Below are 18,648 nucleotides of genomic sequence, written 5' to 3' on the forward strand. Positions count from 1 at the left end.
CTGCATGCATTGTAGAGAAAGGGAGAAAGGAAATCTTTTAAAAGCACGGTATTATTGTAGAACGGGCTCTGCCCTGAGTGAAATCACATGTGGGTGATAAGCAGGCTACAGAAAGGAGGCGAGTCATGAAAATCACAATTATACGTGCAGGAGTTTGGAAGTTTTGCTGATCAACCGTCCCTTGATCTAACTCGTCAATTTTGAACACATGGAAGTTATTAGTGCAACACTGTAGTCTTAAATAGACCCAAGAATGCAGATTAACGAAGCGGGTTTTTACCCTTGACTCAAATCCGTTCCCAGATATGACAAACAATTATTAAAATTCCAAGTGTGCATATTATAATCTTTGTGTGTGCACACGTATAACACACGAGGATTTCTCTAAGTCTGTATACGCCATTTATACAGTGGAATTAGTTCAAATGGGGGGTACTTTCATTTGTGTATTGTCACAGGGTACTGTAATGAGTTGTGCTCCTTCAATACTTTTCTGTGAACCCGACTTAAATTTGATTAAGAATACAGGCCATTTAAGCACTTCCTCCAAACCTGCAACAATTGCCAAAGACCTTTACCTCTGTGCCTGCTATCCTAATTAATGCAGACCATTAATCACAAGGAGCTTACATTTTAGGATTCAAAGATCCTTCTCGCCAAGGTCCACCCCCTCTTGCTGCCCTCTTCCTCCACGGACACACACACACCCACACACACATGTTCAGAATGGCCCCTGTGTCTGAGAGTCCAGCTTTGCAGGCACAAGCTCCTCCCTTTGGAGCTCGTCCTTAGTAGTTTCTGTTGTAAATGCCCTAAGTTGGAGAGGGCCCGAGCTGCATCAGCAGCCGAGTGTGAGCGAGTGCTGGGCGCCGAGAGAGAGAAATTGCCAGGGCGGACGGTGACGCCGGACTGCGGCGCTGATGGCGAAGCCCAGCTACGTCGGTGTCTTGGACGGAATCCATCTCCACTGCGGAGTTATCACGAGGAGAGCAGAACAATATGGCCAGGAGCCTGGTGGGAGAAGACAGTGCTCCCCTCCGCAGGCCAACTCCCTCGCTCTGCGTCACGCTGATTCAGGGGCGCGCCCCTTCTCTTTCTCCTCTTCCCCTCTCCGCGTTCCTCCGCCCCTTCCCCGTCGGCGCCTCCCCCTCCCCCCGCCCCGAGTACCCTGATTGCTTCTTGGAGTCAAATTGGCATTTCTATTCCCAGACTTAACTTGCTGCCATTAACTACGGCCCGCGGAGAGCAGCTGGGGTGAAGAAATGGGTTGAAAAACAGAAAAAAAAATTAGAGTTGAACTTTCCAAGGATAAAAATAAAAATAAAAGCCCACGGTCGTTTCTAGATTGCCATACAGCACAGTCCTCGTTCTCAAGTCTCTGCCGACTTGGGTCTGGACCCGGGACTTGATCTATCGAGGATCCCCAGCACCCTGACCAGGAAGTTCAGTGAAGCGCGCACCCTGAGCCGTGTGGAATGCACACGCTTCTGGGACCACCGCAGGGACACCCCGCAGAGGTCTGGACTCCTGGCTGGGTGCTCAGGTGCCCAAGCGGCTGAAAACGCGTCCCGACACGTCTGCACGTATGGACGCGTGCGTGTGTGTCCGTGTGTGCGCGCGTAAACAGCTTCCCGTAACCGGGTCTGCGGCAGCGTCGGTCCTCGAGGAGAAGGGGCGACAACTAGCCGCTGGGATCGTGATTCAGTGCTATTAGGGGAAGGATTATCTGCGTCTGAGTCATCGCGAGCCTCCAGACTTTGCCCGCAGTGTGGTAGAACTTTGTGCTGATGAGACAATAGTGGAGCGTGTGCGTTTCCTACAGGGCAGACCATTCCGTGGCTGGGGGAAGCCTCGGGCCTGCGCCCGGCCGCCGGGTCCCGGCCCCCTCCCCCCGCCGCGCAGCCCCCCGAGCCCGGCCGGCGCCGGGGTCTCCGCGGGGCGGGCGCGTCCGGGGCGCGCGAGGGCGGCGCGGGGAGGGGGCCGGGCGCGTGGCGGGCCCCGCGCGCCCTCGCGCGTCCCCCGCGCCCGGGCGCAGCTGGCGCGGTCGATCTAGTGCAGCGCTCGGCTCCGCGCCTCGGGCGCTCGGCTTCACCTTCAGAGGCGCGGGGCGTGCGCGTCCTCTCCTCCCGGCCCGCCGCCTCCCGCCAAGGTAGGGGCCGAGGTGGGGTGGGGGGCGCCGCGGGGCCCGCAAGGGGCGGGGGCGCGGGGCCCGGGGCCTGGCGGTGCCCGGGACCCCGGTGTGCGCCGCGGGGGTGGGGGGGCGGGGGTGGGGGGCGGGGGGGGGCTCCGGGGCGCGGGGAGGGCGGCTTGGCTTCCCTGTGGGTAGTTGCTCCGCTCGGCGATTCCAGGAGAGGGAAGATGCAACTTCGGGCGGCGAGGCGGGCGCTGGGAGGTGGTTTTTACCGCAGTGGAGGGGCGGGGTGGGGGCCGGGTGGGAGCGCGGAAGAGGCTCTGGCTTTGTACACTTCGTCAAAGGCGACGCGGGAGGAGGGGAGCTCGGATGCGCTCTCCATCCATTAGGAGACAAAGAGCAAATTGCCTTACTTTAAAGTAAAACGCTCCGGCTAGTGAAGGTGGGTGATGGGGCTGCGGAGCCCGAGGAGCCGCTTCAATTATTAAGGGTTTGGCTGATGGGATCGATGCCTGTGGGCACGGAGCGCTGCTGCCTCGGGTACGTGTTGGCGTGTGTGTGTGTGGGGGGGGGGGTTGCCTCCCCCTCCCCTGGCTGCATGCCCATTAGCTGGGGGCATATAAGTGACCCTAACATTAAAGAAGTGAGTGCGCCTGGAAGGGAAGTTAGGGTCGGGTGGGGGTGGGGGCGAAGGTTCTCTCAGTGACCGTGAGGGGTGGGGACAGGGCCCAGGGTGGCAGGGGCTCCTCGCAGAGGCACCGAGCCTGGCGGGGGTCGGAGTGGGGGTTGGGGAGCCACCGATCGCGACATGTACCCGGGGATATAGGAGCAGAGGAGACTGCTGGCGGGGGGGGGGGGGTGTTTGGAAAAGCGCCTCGTCTGCCATTTCCAGGGAGAACTAACACACCGAATAATTGCGATCAGTGTTTAGAATAAACCGCCTCGTCAAGTTTTAAAGAAACTTTGTATGAATAAGTTTGTTAAAAGCCAGTCGAGTTGGATATCGAAAACAGCGGTTTATGGAGGAGGTTGGTGTGGGCTGACAATCAGTGGTCGTGGGCAGGGAAGCCGCGGGAGCCTTGCAATTAGGGACCAGAGAGACCCAGCCTTTTACCCGAAAATGTGGGTCTGTAAGTCAGCCCCATTTATTATCCGCGTTAATAAGTTCCCCGCAGCAGACCGGGATCAGACCAGGACCTTCTGGGGTTTGTGTGTCTGCATCTTACTCATTCTGCTGGCTTACTGATAAAGAATTACTTGGTCTCCGGGTGTGCAAAGATCAACTTGCTCAGCCCTCTTTTTAAATATATTCATTCTGCGCCTTATTTAATCCAGATGCACAAAAAGCCATTTGCTGCTTCATTGTTGGTTTACATTTTTTGAAAAGGCGACTGGTGTAACCTGTGGAATTTGAAATGCAAATAGAAGCCTGTGGGAGTTGAGGCAGAACAAATCAGCATTTATAAAGTGAAAAAGATTTAATGTCTTTGAAATCATTGCAGAGGAAAAAAACTGGAGGGGGGGTGATTTTTCAGGGAGTGAATTGTGACGTCAGGTCTTTTTGGAAAAGATGTTATTTTTAAGGTCTCAAACCCGGGTATGTAAAGTGCTTACAGGAAAAACAGATTACAAGATTAACATCTGTTAACATGATCGTTTATCTCCAGCCAAAAATAGGTCAGTTCTTTCTTAAGGAAACACGATTGCTGGCGCAAGCTTAAATAATAAAATTAAAATAATGAGTGCATAAATTAGGACCGGCGTTTGTTACAATCTGATCTGTGAAAAACATTTTTTAATTTCGAGATCAATAAAGGTCAAAGTCTTTTTTGGGCGTTGAGAACAACTCTTCACTCCGCGTCCACCCCTCCGGATGACCCCCTCCTCCTCACTCCCAGCTCCTTCTCCGCCCCCACCCCGGATCGCTAATTTCCCTTTTCAGCCATTGTGGAAGAACAAAATATATTTAAATGGATATTGTCTGACGCCCCCGTCGTTAAAGAAAGCAAACTCTCCGCGCAGATGGCTAACTTTCAGGGCTCTGCTGTTGTTTTACCATTAAATGAAACGGTAGGGAGGGAAGGGGGAAAAAAAAAAAAAAAGAAAAAAAAAAGAAGGAAACAGCCTTGCGAAGTCTCCCTGCCCCCTGGGCGTGAGTGACGGCTCTGACGGCCAATCCGCAGCGGCTGTCTCCATCCCGGAGGTAATTTGGAGTGTGCGTGCGCGCGCGCGCGTGCCCGCGCCCATGTGGACGCCCCCGAGCCGCGCCGCCGGCCCCGCGCGCCCGCAGCGCCTGATGTGCTCAGCCCCGTGCTGTAGACGTGGACACGCTGCTACCTGAGTCCGGGCACTAGATGGGCACGCGGCCGTCGCAGGGGGGCCTCGCCGCCGCCGAGGTGCTCCTGCGGAGATGGGCGTTCGAGAGCCGCTTTCGGATTCCAGTCGGAACCCGCAGGGCGGGCGGAGACGGGACGGATGGGATCCCGCGTCCAGCCGCGGGGACCGCGCCGTACGGCCCCCTCCGTCCCCCTCCGTCCCGTTCCCACGCGGCGGGCGCGGCCTCGCGCGCTCGGGGTCCGGGACGGAGCCCGCCCGCCAGGCGCAGAGCGCACGGAACGGGCGCCGGGCAAAGGGGTGCGAATCCGTGGCGAAGTGCGGACGCGGGCACCTCGCAACTTCTCGCGACGCGGTGGCGCTGAAAGTTCACCCCGAGCCCACGGCGGGTTCCGGAGCGCGGCCCGCGCGCGGTCGGGGGGGCTGTGCTGCCCACCCGAGTCGGGAGCGCCGCGCGCCCGCCGGGTCCCCCCCGCACAATGGGCACACTCACGGGCGGAGCGCGTCACGGGCCGCCCCACGCTTCGTGCCGGCCTGACGCGGCGCCAGCTCCCCCCGGGACGTCGGTCGCGGTGTGTGGACGCGTGCGGGCCGGACCCGGTCACGCAGCATCTCTGTCGCGAGGCGCCCGGGGCCGCGCGGCGACGTGCGGGGCTGGATGCCGCTGCCGCCGCGAGCCGGTCACGGACCCACGTGGGGCCCCTCCTGCCCCCGAGACCCCGCGAGGGAGGCCCCGAGGGGGGAATCCCGCGCCCCGCCCTCGTCCACGCGCGGGGTGCCCGTCTGCCCGGCCGCACCGGGGTTACCCCGGGGGCCCACGAGCGGCCCCAGGCGACCTCCGTCGTGCCCCCCTGCGAGAACCCAACTCAGTTACGAGGTGGTGTCCGACCCCATCCTCGCGCTCCGGCCATTTTCGGGCTCGAGTTCGACCCGACTCTGCTCCCCACCCCCGCCCCCACCCCGGTGAGCTCGCCGAGTGAGGAATGGGCAGCAGGGGGGAGGTGTGGCGGGATTAAATCATTCCTATTTATGTATCTCCCAGCGAGCGGCGCCGGGCCGGGGCGCCGCTGGGGGGGCGGGGCGGGGGCGGGGCGGGGGCGGGGGGATTTACCTGCCCGCCCCGGGGGCGGGGGCGGCGGCCGCTTGTTGCTGGGCTGCCAGGGGGCGGGCTGTGGGCGGGGCGGGCAGAGCAGCGAGGTGGGGGAGGGCCCGGCCCGCGCCCCCGCCCCCGGGCGCCCGCCCCCCGCCCCCGTCATGTGGAGCGGACGTCACTCGCCTGCACTGTAACCCAAGAAGTGAAAGAGACGGGGACCCACGGCCCAACTTCGCACCGTAACAAAGGCGGGGGTCCGTGCGGGCCGGAGGGGGCCTAGCTGGGGCGGGAGCGGGCTGGAGGGAATGGGCCGGGGTGTGGGGGGGCCTGGCCGGGGCGGAGGTCTGCAGGGGGCGGGGGCGGGGAGTGGGGGGCCTGGCCCTGGGCGGGGGTCTCCGCTGGGCCCGACGGCCGGGGTCTTGGCGGGTGGGGGCGGGGAGAGGGGGGTCTGGCCGGGGTGGGTGTGTGTGTGTGTGTGTGGGAGGGTGGGGGAGTCTCCGCGGGCCGTGGGGGGGGGGGTCCGGCCGCCGCGCGGGGGGGTCTGCGCGGGCCGGGGGCGGGGATGAGGGGCCTGGCCCGGGCGGGGGGCGGTGGGGCGCGTGTCTCCGCGCAGCCGGGGGCGGGGGTCTGCGCGGCGGCGCGGGCCGCGCTCCGGGGGCCGAGGCGCGGCCGCGGCCAGGTAATTGGTTTCTATTTTAAACTTCACTTTGTTCTGGCGGAGGTGGGGCGCGGGCAAAGGCGTGGCCCCGAGGACGATTACATAAGTCTTCACACCTGACCCGGGCCGGCCGGCGCGCGGGTGGGCGGCGCGGGGAGCCGCGGGCCGCGCGAGGGGCTGCGGCGCGTGGGTGTGGCGTCCTGCCTGCGTGGCCTCTGTCCGTCCCGCCGGCGCCGGCCCGCGTGGACGCGGGGGGCCGTTCCTGGAAGCCCAGATGTGCCCGAGGGCGTGGGGCCCGCCGGCGGGGTCCACTGCGTAACAAAGGGCAGGGGCAGCGGGACCCAACAGCAAGTCCCCAAAGGAACTTTAGAGGGTGGTGGTCTTCATGAAACATTAAACGTGCCCCGAAGGCGCCCCCCCCCCCCCCCCCCCCCCCGTGAACCTGCCGTTAAGTCTGTGATCCTGATTCCAGATGATCCAGAAACGGGGGCTCGGGTCCTGTGGCCCTGGGGCCAAATGCACTGAAGCAGGGGCCCGAGTGGGAGCAGGGCTGGCGACCCCCCAGCGGGATCCTGTCCAGAGGATGCTCTAAGCCGCCCTATTAATATGACGGGAGTATTTTGGTTGAGGAATGTAAGGGCTACTTTAGGGGCCGAGGCATGTGTGCTGGATAGGCTCCTGGTGCTGCCGCGTGGAGAGGCCGCCCGATCGCTTCATCGCGGTGCGTTTCCTCCTGCTCTTCCCTACATTCCCGATTGTGGCCTCAAAACCGCCGCGCTGTCCTGCGGACGCCGACCCGCTGGACCTAAACCCACCGCAGGCCTCTGCCGCGCTCGGCTCGGAGCTTGCCCTCTCCGTGAGATCGGGCAGCGAGTGGCGCGAGCTGGCCCGGGGCCTGGGTCTGGGCGCTGCTGACCCAGGAGGCCATCTTCAGTTTCCCTGGGCTCCCGGGCCTCTCGTGGGCCCCGCCAGAAGCAGCCAAGCCTCAGAGACTCGAGTCCTCCAATTAGAATGGTGCCGGGCTGAGGCCCAAGCCTGTGGGTCCAGTCTAGTGTTTCTCTTAGCGCCTTAGGAGGACTTTGTTTCCTTCGGTTAGCTTATTTGAATATACTGAAACATTCAGAGCACATTAACATCCTAAAAAATATTGGCGGTGCCCAGGGATGTGTCGTAAAATGCCCAGGAAGAGTGGGAATGCCTGCCGGGGAGGAAACAGAGCAGTGCTTCAGAAGGCACAGTGCCCAGCAGTGCAGAGAGAGCGGAATTTTGCTTGTTTTTATTTCTGGAAGTCTTCACCGGAGTCCTCTTTCCAAATGACCCGGGACCTGAAACAAACTAGAGCGGGAACTTGCCCTGTGTGCGGCTGTTCATCCTGGGTGAGAAGAGCTGAGTGCGTCCCCGTGTGTCCCGTTGTGACTGGTAAATGGCCTTTGAAGGGGGCTGGACAGGTGCGGGATTCAGGGGTTCCTGGGCCTTTGAGGTCCTGTGTGTCTGACTCTGGAGGATGGCGACCCAGAGACTTTCAAGGAGGAAAGAGAGAGAGGTTTTTGAAAGCTGGTCAGTGGGGAAACCATGTTTTCATGTCCATGAACTGAACTTTACTTTCATGGACCTTAGTTTCTCCTACATGGAGCTGTTTGCGTTTTATAGGTTGATGAATTTGATGTGGATGTTGTGTCCCAACACTCACATGGAAAAGAAGAGAGACTTCTTTAGAGAATATTGGACAATGAGGTATGCTCTGTCTCCCAGACGGTGTTTTCAGTCTGACCAAATAGGGAAAAGTGGTAATGTGACCGGGGACGTGGAGTAGAGTTTCATCACGGACACTGTTCTTGAAAAACCAGCGCTCAGTTAAAGGGGTTGTTGTGGGTTTTTATGTATTCATTTTCCAGGATAGCTATTGGTCTTGTTTCTAGTGTACCAGAAGGAATCTTTTAAACAGGCATTTTGTGGGAGTGGCTGTAAGTCTGGCAGGGCAGTGTGTGTAGAGTTTCAAGTGCATTATACCTTACTGTCCCAGGAACCGGACCCTGGAGTGGAGGCGGGTTACACTCAGAATGGAGGAGCTTGTCCGAAGGCCTGCGCTTGCCTTTTATAATGTGCTTGTGTTCAGTGTTCAAGACAGGGTGCTATTTTGGGTTTTATTCCATTTTCAACCTTGAAGAACAGGGCAGGTGTTAATTATATAATTAAAAGTGGTATTTTTGTTTGCGACTCGATTTCTAACTGAATAAAGCATCTGTATTAAAGGTGCAGGAAACAGAGCTTTTTCGCTGGTGTCTGGAAGCCAAATTTAGCCGGAGACATCGAGACTTTTTCAAGGGCATGGATTGAAGCAGAAGTCAGGGACATAATGGAAGAAGGCAAAAGAAAGTTCCATTGGTTTGATTACATATCCACGTTGTAGATTTTTGAATATAGCAGTCACGTTCCTTCCTCGAAAGCGGTCTTCGGTGCTGGCAGTGTTTTTGCATCTCAGTGCTCCCGTGAGCTCTTCTCTCCGAAGTGTGGCTCTTCGCTGCCCTCAGCCCAACCCCTCAAAAGTTCTAGAGTCTGTGACAAAAGTTGAATTAGCTCTCCTCTTCCTGACCCAAGTCCAGAGAAAGCCAGGGCCGTGCCCCGCCCTCGCCGAGCCCAGCGTCCATGCCTTGCCCTGACCCTTGGCGGACTCCTGCTCTGTACTTGAACTGACGGCCGAACCAGCAGCCAGTACTTGGACCTTCCGTGGGTTGCTTACCGCTGGGCTGCTTCGACCTGTGCTTCCAGAACTAGTGATGTGTAAACATGCACAGTGATTGTGTCGCCGGCTTCGGCTCCCAGACCGTGTGTCTGTGGGTCGGGAAGGACGTGCCTTCTGGGTCTGCATTTTTTAGGTGAAGTGCAGAGTTGGGGTGCAGGTGGTTCTGAGGCCTGAGCAGACGGCCTGCCTCTCCATGAATGTTTCGGGCTCTGGTGGCAGGCTGGGGTGTCTAGAAGGCGGGGCGGGGGGATGTGGGCTGCAGGTGGGTCTTTGTGGGCTGCGCGCCATTCAGTTTGCCCAGGACTTGGGGTACCAGCAATTTTTTGACTCCTGCTCTGTTTGACTTAGGGCTAACTGGTGGCCTGGGCCACCCGGTATGACAGAGACCCTCTTCTCCCTCCTGTCCTGTCCTGTCCTCCTCTGTGGCTGTCACCACCAACCTTTCCACCCAATGGCCAGCGGCCAGGAGTGTGTTGGCAGCAGCCTGTTATGGGTCTGAATGGGTCTTGGGGCCACGTGATTTACAGCCTTTTTCAGATTCAAGCCTTGCCCTTAGTTCTCACTGGTCCCAGAAACAGGCGAGTTTGGGGTGGGACATGTGGGACATTTCTCTTTGATAGAGGGGTGACCTCTGCCTGAAGTGGGTTGAGACCTCCCCTCCCCACCTTTTAGGGTGGGTTGGGGTGGGTGGGGGTGCGGGACATCCTCTTCGTCATCGGGCTTTAGCTGGGCCTGTCTCCGAGTTCTCGGGAATATTGGTGGCTTGTCACAAACCCACTTCAAGGCAAGAATCACATCAAATGTTTAGGAAGAATTTACTAGTAAAAGTAACTTTAACTTTCGAAGAAGAATAAAGAAAAACATTCACTACGAATTAATGTCTCATCCAGTTCTTGAAAGTGCATGTTTGTTTTGAAATTAATTTTCTTCGACAGAGGACTATTTTTGGGGTGTGACTGTAACACCTGTGGGAGGATACATCTCCAGGCCCTATAAATGTGTCACTTAGATTTGGGATCTGTGCCCCCCACTGGGGTATGTCAAGTATATTTTGGACGGACTGGCAAAAATGAGCAGTTGCAACTGTCCGTTTTGTGTATCCCTCCTCCCTTGCTTCTGGCTACACGTGATTTGAACAGCTGAAGCCTTTCTTTGCAAAGCTGGAGCTGGCTGTCATTATTTACGTCCAGAATGAGACGTGTCCCGGCGGCAGACATGCACAGTGTGAAGGAGTGTGATTTTGTGGCTCTCAACATTCCTTAAAAAAGCTCTGGCCTTTATTCTTCAATTCCACTGGTGTGGAGCTCACAGAGCAGGAGTAATTAGAGATGCAACTACTTCGAGAACGTAAACATGTAAATATATGTAAAGTAATAAATAAGACACTGCACAGGGGAATAGAAAAGATAAATCATTTAGAGACTATATTGGGCTTAGATATATTTTGCTGTTTATTTCAAATGTGAGTTCGTTCTGGTAGACTTTTTTCTTTCTGGCTGTATATGTGTATTTGGTCAAGAATTTAATCAAGTTGTTTAATCAAAATTTCAGGGATGGGTATTATATGTGATTGTAAAGTTCAGACACTTCCTCAGTGGAGTGCGGAACGCAGGCAGAGATTTTTAATATATTTTATTTCAAGGCCAAATTCATCTGGCGTGTTATTCCTTCAGAAGCAGGTAGACCGGTCTCCCGAGGATCTGGCCCCCCCGAGGAGTTGCCGAGGGCCCCTCGGCCTTTGGATACAGCTGTCCTGTTATTTTCTGGCTCATTTAGGGGATGGTGAGCTTAGGCTAACATGTGGTGTTAGCTTTCAGGACATCGTTAAAGAGAGACTCTCAAAAATCGAGGTTCTCTGTTAAACTCTGTAGTTTTCCCCAGATGGTTAAGGATTAAAATAGCATTTGCAGCATTATTTAGTAACACTTGGAAACCCCTGTCTTCAGCTCTTCTCGTGTTGAAGTGAAGGATATTTGTTTAGGAATTTTCCCCTTTGTTTCAGAAAAGGGCAACATGTGTCTGCCTTTGCCATATGGCACTATTTAACCTATCTTGCTCGAGCTGACTTGGCATGGTGTTAGGCATTGATTGATTTCAGCGTTCGAGAATGTTCTTTGAAATTTAGTACAGGGAAGAATGCCTCCAGAGTGGGGGCGGGGCTGCTCGCGGCCCTAGCCGCTTCCTGTTCCCCTGACGCTTCAGCGTCGTGAGCAAGCATCACTTGTCTCTTTCCTGCAGGAATTTTGGTGGGAAATAGTTTGATACTCAAGGTTGACTGATTGTGTTAATTCAGGGAACTACAGAGCCCAGTGCGAGTAGTTAAAACTTCTGCAGGTTGCGGATAGGCTGAGAGGCCCTGTTTAGCTCCCGATTATTTTAGTGATTTTAAGCTAGACCTGAAAAATGTGCCCCCCCCCCCCCCCCCTTAAAGACTTGGCTGTTATTTTTTTTAAGTGAGCGGTCGGATCCCTGAGCAAACGCATGACCCCACCTCCCAGTTGAAGCTTCTGTGCTGCTGTTCTGGAATTACGCAGAGGCGGAACAGAGATGCCCTCACTCAGTGACTTGTTTACACATACTGCTTTCGAATTTTTGGATGGTCTTGTGTGTAATTCACCAGAGTGGCTTCTTAGGCGACATCCCGGGAATTTACAAGCAGGGACCAGCACGGAGATGGCACTCCCATTGTTCGCGGCGGGAGCCAGGGCGTCTCCCCATACCCCTCGTGTTGATCTGCCTCTGGGGCTTCATCCTACCGGTTCTCCTGTTTTAACGGAAGAAGTAAACACATTTATACTCTGCGTGTGCGTGCACGCGCGTGTGTGTGGGAAGGCGGGCCTGGGTGTCTCATGGCATCGCAGCGATGTGCTCGAATGCCGCTTTTGGTGATGCATAATTTATATTGACATTATCAGTGACACGGAGAGAACGTTTTTATGCCACTCTGAGAAAATATCATCATTCACGTGGATAATCATATTCCCACCGGATTAGATTCATCATACCAAAGCTTTTCATGTCTTTAGCGTGACCATTAGCATAATGACGATAATTTGTGCCTTTGAGTAACACCCTGCGTAATTTACATTAGCGTTATTGTGCTGAGTACGGCCCAGCCCAGGTGTTCAGGGGCCGACCTGAGTCCAAAAAATGGCTTTTTACGTCTTCACGGAAGGGACAAGGAAGAAGAACTTATCCCTAAAGCCGACGTGAAGACATGACTGGGAGTGAATACGCGGATTCCTCACATAAAAGTCCTCGCCATAGCAACGTAAACTTGGGGACAATTCTGTAGAGTCGTGGGATTAGTGGTTTAGCGGCAGGATTAAAATTGGCCTCAGTAAATTACCCTGGTGACAGAAAAGCAGAATCTGTTAATGGTTTTATGGGAAGATCGGCTCCTCCACTGGTTCTAGACTGACGGCAGAGCACAGGCTGCGTAGACTCTGGAATTGTCAAAGGATGGTTAATTTTTCTAACAGCTACCCGGTTTTCAGCATCTGGAGGAATTGGTTAAAAAAGGAGGTTCCTGCAGCTCTCATTTGGGCTGTGATTGGAGATGAGGTACAGTCTGCGTTCGCTGTTCGGCTGCAGAGCGGCCGTCGTCTGCGTGGGCTTCCCGCTGTCCTCGTGTGAGGTCTGCCGACTGTCTGCGGACGGAGTAGGCCGTCTTGGAAGGAGTGGTAGAGCTGTGGGCCACGGAGGCGCCTTGTAGAAGCTTGTGGGCTGGTGGCCGCTGAAGCCGCACCTTTTTGGCAAGAGCAGAGTTAACGTGGGTCCTCACTCTGGGTTTCCAAGGAGCGTTCAGTCACACCCTACAATGACCGTGAAGGAAAACGTGTATTCTTTGACTATATTTACTTTCCTTTGTAAATTTATGTTATTTCTGTCTGGGCTTTTAGATTGAGGCTTACATTTGTATTATAACTGGTGGGAGTCTTGGAGGTGGTTTGGGGAGAATCCTGACTTGTTTCAGGAGTTGAAAGGCAGATGGATACCGTGGTTTGGTGAAGGCCACGGCCACAGAGCAGAGCTCAGACAGGTTTCTGGGTTCCCAGTTCCCAGTGCATGCTGGATGCCACAGCAAGGGGAGGTGGGAGAAAGCCCACGTTCAAGGTGACCTTGACTGAGAGCTCGTTGTGTGCTGCAGAGTGTAGACCCTGCAAGTGATGGGGTATTGAAGACGTGGATAGTATACTGCCCCACGTCCGTTTGACCCTCTGGTGCTCAGCTCTAGTCCCAGAGAGAAGAAAAAATGTGGGTTCTGTGTTTGTCCCTCTCAGTGGGGCATCGTGTCAGTGTGAGAACCAGACGAGCCGTCCGCTCCGCGGTTCCTGCGGCTCTGCCGGCCGGAGCCACGAGGGAAGCCCAGATCACCGAAGGCCTAGCAGCTGTTTGCACAGATTCCCAGCTCAGCGTGGCCCGGGAAATCGATTTTCTTGGGAAACCCAGTGGTAGCACCGATCATCACCCTTCTTATGAGACGGTAACCATAGGAAGTAACTGACCAGCATGGGATAGAAAGCCCTAAGAGAAAAAACAAGACACCACAGAAAGTTTCTGGGAGTGGGGTCGAGAAGACCGGCGAGCGTCGTCGGTAGGGCAGCGGTTTCTCCGGGGCGTTCGTGCTCAGCCGCAGCGGGTGATGGGGTGCGGGCGTCGGTGGAGAGCGGGCTTCTGTGTGGTTGTGCTCCGAGACAGGGGGCGGGGGACCACAGACTTCCCGGAGGGCAGCTGCTGGCTGGGACAGGCCAGGGAGTGGCGCTCCTCTCCGTCCACACGTCCTTGGTGCACGTGGGCCACAAGGCCACCGAGAGAAAGGAAGGTGGGCCGGGGAGCGAGCCAGACACGGGGAGACCCGCGTTTCCCTGCGTGTCCGTGGGCGTGCAGTTGGGCACCACACGCGGCAGCCCTTGGCCCTGGCTGGCTGCTGTTGTTGGGCTGCGGGTTGCCGTGTGGACGCCTGCAGCTCGTTACCGGTCTGTGGGGAGGTCTCTGCCCGCTCCGCCCGCCTGGGCTCCCTCGGGAGCTGGGCCGGGACGCCGTGCGTTTTGCTTCATTGCACAAGAGCCGCTTAGAAAGCCGAGCCCGCTCGCTGCTCCGGGCGCGCAGACAGGCCCACGGTCTAGGTTTCCACGTCAGAGGAAAAATCAGTATGTCGAGACCCCGATTTAGAATCTCTTTTTCCTTCTCTGGAGAAGATGGTACCGAATGCGTTTTCATGATTTACCAATGACTCTGTCCTAGGTAGTTTGCTGCTGTTCTAGAAGTTTTCATGACCTACTACGTTCAGCATGAACTCGGGATTGCGTAGATCGGTTCGGTCGGTGTCTCTCTTACGGACGTCATCCTGAGTGCGTGTTTGCAGGCTTGAGTACCTGGTGATTGAGATCTTGGTATCTGTGTGTCGGCAGTGCGAGTTTGCTGGTTTGTGCACATCTCGTGCCGTCTACAAGGCGCCGAGTGCCGGGGTCACGCGTTAGGGCGAAACATTAAGAAAAACCAAGGACGAGGAAGTGAAGTAATAGACTGTGACGAGGGGGAAGCAGGGTGATCGATCACACTATATCAGCACTCCTCCCGGGGCCGAACTCGAACCAGAATTTAGTCTGAGCTTTCTGGTGACTGAGACACGGAGTGAAACCTGCCGTTCATGCGTTGAGTTGACGAGGGCAGAAGTCCTCAGGTCTCCTGTGGAAGGAAAATCTCCAGCACACGCTAGAGGGGATGTTTTTAAATTGGTTCTGATACTGGCTGTTTTTGTACAGGGTGTCACGACTGTTTTTTAACGTGAACAGTGTCTTCGGTTGTAGTCTTACGGCCGATGACAGTGACTCTTGAAAGGTGGTTCTCGTGGGGAGGGTTTCAGAGAACCAGCAAGGTGAATGATAGCAGAGTCCAAAGCACCGAGACCTGGTTTTTTGAATCACCCTAAAAATGTGAACCAAGTGACTGCAGTACAGTTTCCCATTGTATTAGAAGTTTAACTTTTGTTACTAATGTCCTGTTATAGACCCGAATCCCCACTGGCGAAGGCCTGGATGAGCCCCGATAAGTAGCTCGTAAGTGCTCTGTCACCCCTTGTTTCCTTGCCACAGACCTGGGTCCCATGCCCGTGGTGAGCACGGCAGTGCCCGCGTTCCGTATGGGTACCATTTGCTATTTCTAACCGCTAGGAGCTCGGGAGGCCTTTCTAGCCCCCGTGCCCCCGGGAGCATGCTGAGACCCATGCAGGGGACTTGGTCAAAGCCCTGTAGCTGGGCTCTCTATAGATCTCCTCTGGGCAGTCACCTTGAGTTTATGACCTTCCTCACGGTTGTTAGAAAGTGGAGTTAATGGGAGGGCTGGTCGGGGCACCTAGAGTTGAATCACCGTGCAGAGATCGTACTGTGGAGGACCCGTCTTCCCACTCTCCAAGCTCCTCTGCCTTTGCGATGGCTGGGGTCACCCAGGAGCCACCGCAGAGAAGCTGGGAGCCAGTGCACAGTCCCCCGAGAGGGAACCCGTTGCCCGAGCCTTTGGGGGCTGGAACGTGGGAGATAATCAGTAGTCATATCTCCTCTGAGGACAAGGATTTCGAGTCATCCATCAGGAAGGGGAAATGTAGAGCGTGGTCCAAGGATCCGAAGCAGAGGGGCCCTACGTCGGCCCCCAGCGGTCCTAGCCAGCTGGGGGGGCCTCGCCACACCCTGGGCTCCTGGCCTTCCCCAGGAAGGTTTTGGAAAGGGAGGCGCCCCTGGAGCCCGAGGGGGATGGAGCCCACCCTCCCGAACTTTGGAAATGAGGGGTCTGTAGGGTCGGCGGGCTTCTTCTGTGAAGGGCCAGATACTAACTATTTCGGCCTCCGCGGGCCAGCCTTTTCTGTTGCAGCTGCTCTGCCTGATCCACGGAAGCTGCCCGAGACAGCAAGTCAGCAAATAAAGCAGCTATATTTATGGACACCGAAACTTGAAATTCATAGAATTTTATGTGTCGCAAAATGTTATTCTTTTTCTGTAATTTTTTTTCCAACCACTTAGGAATGTAAAACACATTCCTAGCTCCCAAGCCGTCCAGAGACAGGTGGTGGGCAGGGTTCGGCCCCCAGGCCGCCACGGCTCGGCCAGCACTGCCCTACGGAGTGTGAGCGCATCTGTCGCTTGCGTGTTCCCAGTGACCGTGAGAGAAGAGCTCGAGAAATGGTCCAGGTCGCGTGAATTTCTTATGTGACCCGGTCTGCCCAGATTGTCACTCAGACATGGGAATGACATAAACATTATCACTGAGGTTTTGTTTTTGTTCTGCTTCTGTACCAGGTCTTGGAAATCGGGTGTGGATCTCACCCTTACATCGGGTCCCTGTTAGGCCACCACCTGGGCTGGGGCAGCTGTAGGGGCTTGAGGTGACACGCCCTAAACCAAGGCCGTCACCGAGGTGAGTCAGAGATCGTCCCTGGGAGATCTCAGCTGTTTGCCCGCGAGGACGCTGCGGGACGATGCTCTGGGAACGTCTCTGTGGGACGTTAGCAGTTGAACGGGAGGAGGAGGGGTGGTTCGTCAGCACTTGCGAGACCTGGGCCCGGGACCGGTGCGGGCGGCGTGGGGGTGCCGGGGCTGAGCGGTGCATCCCCGGGGAGGCAGCGAGGAAGGCCAGGAGGCGGGAGCCCGGCCCCGCTGCGTGTGCCTCCGTCGTTCCCAGTGTGTCATTGAGTGTGCTCTGGGGGGACGATGTGCCGTGTGTGGGGATCGTCCCGTGTTCCTGCAGTTAGGAACCCCCCCGCCCCCCGCCCCCGGGACCGGCCCTCCTCATGCCGGCCAGTCTGGCATCATTGTTGTGGCGAAAGGAGTTTGAGTGTGAGGCAGTGAGGCCTCGAGTCCAGGATCCAGCAGTGACTTGGGGCCGGGGACGGAGCCTCGGCGAGCCTTCACTGTGTCGTCTGGGAAGTGGACAGGATGCCGGCCTTTCTGAGGGCCAGCGGGGCGCAGGCTCCGCTCCCGCGGCCGCTGGCCAGTCACAGAGGGACTGACTAGGGGGTGAGCCCTGCTGACCCGGAGACTTCGGTGACCGGAGGAGGATCGTGGCGGTTTGAGTTCCTTTTCGGTCTCATCGAGTGATCATTTGACATCCGACATAGAAGCTGTGTGAGCGACTTGGTTTCTCCTACTTTTTGTGCATTAAAAACATCATCCATTGTTTTTCCTTGCTTTCTTTTTTTTTTCCTAGGAAAGAGAGAATTGTTTTTTTCCAATTAGGTAGATATTATTTGTATTGCCTTTCAGGAGTTAGGCCTGTTTTACCGCACTCTGCCCCATGTTAGTCTTGCTGGCCCCACAGTTTAAAAGGCCGATGGACAGCGTGTGGCATGGACTCGCCCCTTGGGCCTCCAGGGCGTCGGGAGCGAGACCCCGGGCGGAGCCCGTGTGTGTCGTGTTGTCCTCGATGGCCTGATGTCCCTTTCCTTCTCCTAGGCCCTGACGGGGGAGGGGTCGGAGCGCTGGGGCCTTGCACTGGAGCTTAGGAAACTGAGGTCGGGCGCCTCGTGGAGAGGCGGGACAAGTATGTCTGATCAGTCCTTTCTAAACGGGTCATTTAAATGTAGTGATGTGATGAATGAATGAATAATGATGAAGATGCATGTTTCCCCCTGAGATGGGTGACAGTGGCGGCTCCACAGAGCTGTTCCTCAGAAGGAAGCTCGGCGTCGTCCCCTCGAAGCAAAGGAGCCTCGTCTCAGAGGATGCCGGTGAGACGCGGCGCCGGGAGTTTCTGGCCCGGCCTCCCCCAGGGCCCTGGAGTCTGGTTGCTGGGCTGTGCCTGCGCCGGTGGGTGCGCGGGCGAGTGCCGAGAGGCCTGTCACATCCCAGCCCTCAGGGACTGCACCGCGGGGGCGTTGTGTGGGCCTGGCAGGGCTGTTTTCGGGGGAGGGCAGAAGCGGGGGCTGACAAGCATATAGTTGCGGGGGGCGGTGGGCCTGCTCGTCATGGGCCACCTGTGTTGGGGAGAAGCCAGCCTTGTGTTGAGGAGACAGAGCCAAGCCGGTCTTCATCCCCAGGTGTCCCAAGATGGCTGTTCGATCTGCGTCTTCAGTGTTGGCGCATTTTCAAGGGGACGCCTGGTTAGATGGCTTTGTCCTTCTGGGGCCGGTGCTGTTCTGTGTGGCTTACCTGCTGTCCTGCCTGGAAATCCAGACGTGCAGGTCAGCAAGTTCATTACTTGGACCGAGGGTCAAGTTCCATTTCTTGTCCCATCAGTCACAGAAATGCCTCTTCGACGGCTGAGTGTTGCTGACACACTGGGATTCTGTTCGCCGTCCTGCACGTGAGTAGCAGCGTCTGAGTTAAGAAAACTCAGCACTTCAGGGCAGAAGACGCCTGCGGTCAGCGGGGTGACAGTCCGAGGCCGTGCCATTGCGCTGCAGTAGCGGCGCACTCTGCCTGTGCCCTGGGTCCGCGTCCCGAGGGCCGGCAGAAGGGCCCTGCGGGCGGGCGCAGGTGCAGGCCAGGGGGTGTCTCCGCCGGCCGGGGAAGTGTGGGCTGTCGCCGTCGGGGTCACCGTGTGCTCGTGTGCGCCGGAGACCCTCCGCAGCGTTTGCGAACCCAAGTGCGTCTCAGTGAGTTCCACTGTACAAGTGGGCCTTATCTGGAAAGGATTAAAGCCTCCATCGCTGGTTGCCCCCTCTTGGCCACGCATCCGGGGGTGGGGGTCTCAGG

At 56.8% G+C, this 18,648-nt stretch overlaps 1 protein-coding gene across 3 annotated transcripts in view; it reads left to right on the forward strand.

Moving 5' to 3' along the window:
- The first annotated feature begins 1,994 nt into the window (after positions 1–1,994).
- The window catches only part of ZNF516 (zinc finger protein 516), a 107,776-nt gene continuing 91,122 nt past the window's right edge, over positions 1,995–18,648 (forward strand). Inside the window, exon 1 of one of the 3 annotated variants that reach the window (XM_059140876.1) lies at positions 1,995–2,149. The gene's annotated coding sequence lies outside the window, so the exon portion shown is untranslated. Of the gene's footprint in view, positions 2,150–2,410; positions 2,672–5,690; positions 5,813–18,648 lie in introns of those variants that run through there. The other 2 variants (XM_059140877.1, XM_059140879.1) reach the window with 2 other exon arrangements.

The sequence above is a fragment of the Mustela lutreola genome, chromosome 11 (genome assembly GCF_030435805.1).
Source record: "Mustela lutreola isolate mMusLut2 chromosome 11, mMusLut2.pri, whole genome shotgun sequence".
Classification (NCBI taxonomy): domain Eukaryota; kingdom Metazoa; phylum Chordata; class Mammalia; order Carnivora; family Mustelidae; genus Mustela; species Mustela lutreola.